Below are 2,205 nucleotides of genomic sequence, written 5' to 3'. Positions count from 1 at the left end.
GCCCCCCCGGCGGGCCCCACGGTGCCGGCATCTTGCCGCCCTGCACTGCCCCCCCCAGTGGCTGTGACTGTCAGCTCGGCTCCTTACCGCCGCTTTCCGGGGCGCTCCCTGGCCGAGCTTGCATCCCACGCTCCCTCTGCTGCTCACGCCCATCCTGCCTGGCACACGCAGTGCTGGGACAGCGAGATGAGCCACGTGAGCGGCCGGCCTCGGGGGTGGAAGCTGGGCTCCGCGGACATCACGCACATCGCTCCCCTGACGTGTCTGCTCGCCCCGGCTCCTTGCCCGGTGGCGGTGTGGCCGCATCCTCTCTCCCTTCACAGCAGGGCCACTCGCCCACGTGGCTCCAGGCTGCACTGCCCCGGAAGGCCTCGCGCTCTGTCCGCACCCTGGCCACGCAGACGGTGCTCTCCCCGGAGGACCTCGGGGACGCCTTCCCCGGCCTCCCTTCAGGGTAGATGGCCTCTGAGTACACCTGAGGCTATGTGTTATAATTATGTAGCATGACTCACAAGGGAACGGCCACCTAGACTCTTGCTGACTTTCTTCTGGGAAATATGGGAAGTCAGCAATTACCAGCAGTCTCAGTAGGTTATTTTGAGTTTGTCTTTTCAGAGGCATGTTGGTTCGCAGCTTTTTTTCAAACTTGAAGACAAATAATTAGAGGCAATACACTTTAGATGAACCAAATAGTTCAATTGAGCCTCAGTGGGTTAACAAACATACGCACGCAAGCGGTGGTGTTCTGTGAAGGCAGCAGTCCTCACGCTCCCGTTGGCCCCACCACAGGGCCAGGAGCCGGGCAGAGTCCCTTGAGCCGCAGGCAGCTTCCCGAGCACGGTACCAGGGCTGCGCTGTGCCCTGCCTGCCTGCCCTGCCCAGTGAGCCACGAGAGAAGCCAGTGTGCTCCCACGGCCATGTCGTGCCCGCCGGGGCCTTGCTGTGCACACATGGTACTCCACCACCTCCTCTCAGGCCCTCAGGCCCTCTAGAGGTGCTGATCTCCCCAGGGCCACAGAGACACTGGACACAGGTAGGGGGGTCCTCAGGCTATGCCTCCATCCTGCCTGCTCCTCTCCACAGCGCCGTGGTTCTCTGCAGAGAGCTGCCCTCGGCTGTGTTCCAGGGCGCACCGAGCCTCCAGGCCTCCCTGTCTGTCTCTTGGCTCCTCCCCGGGAGATCAAGCCTGTGCTGTTCCATACTGGGTCCCAGAAGCCAGCCCAGTCCCGTGCGAGTGTGAGTGCGTGGTCCTGCAAAGCAGCCAGAAGTCTGGTCTGCAGGCAGAAGGCGCATCTCTGATGTCTGGACCGGCAGGCGGGTGCTTTGTCCGTGGGGCTCAGCCCGCCAGGACCCTCGGGGGGTGCAGGGGCCTCTGGGCTGCCCATGGGGCTGAGGGGCTGTCGGGGTCACCTCTCCGCACTGCTGCAGGCCCGCAGGGTCTCCGTGGCAGGACGGGCTGCTTGCAGCAGCGGGCACCCTCCTGCCGCTGGAGGACGCTCTCAGGATGTGCTGGGGGCTATAGCAGGAGGCCTCTGGCCGGTCAGGAAGCTTGAGGGCAAGGAGGATGGGGTCACTACTCGCTGCTGCTGCTGCTGCGCATTGGAGCTGGGTGGCTCGGTCGGGTGGGCCGTCCCTCTGGCTCCAGACGGGAAGCTGAGCTCAGGCTCGGCGGGGCTGGCTCCTTCTCAGGCTGTGGCAGGCCTGTCCCGGCCCTTCCTGTTTCTAGGGGCTGCAGCCTCCCTTGGCACTCCCTGATGTCAGACACATCCCTGGGTCTTTGCCTCTGTCCTCACACGGTCCCTGGGTGTCTGACCCTGTGAGCCTGTGACCTCCTCCTGTGGGATCCCCCCGTTTCCACGTGAGGTCTGCTCCTGGGGGCCAGGGCTGGGCCTCAGTACCCTGTGGGCACGACACACACAGCAGCCAGGACGTGGACCCCGCCTCTGCCCAGGTCTGTGTCTGCCTCCCGAGGGCTGTCCTGGGCGCCTCCAGGAGACCTCGGTCTTCACGTCAGTTCAGGACAAGAACTCGCAGTTCCTGTAAAATTTCACTTTTCTTTTTTTGAGAGTTTTTTTTGCTATAGGGCGCATGCGCTCGCCAGAAAGACTGAGAGAGAGACAGAGAGACAGAAAGCGAGAAATCACCCGTTCTCCTCTCGGAATCTTGGGCACGCACGCACACACGCCCGTCGTGAGTTTAAGCAAC

This window comes from Tupaia chinensis, unplaced genomic scaffold, assembly GCF_000334495.1.
Source record: "Tupaia chinensis unplaced genomic scaffold, TupChi_1.0 Scaffold000644_1, whole genome shotgun sequence".
Lineage (NCBI taxonomy): Eukaryota > Metazoa > Chordata > Mammalia > Scandentia > Tupaiidae > Tupaia > Tupaia belangeri.
Note: the sequence above shows the minus strand (reverse complement) of the source record.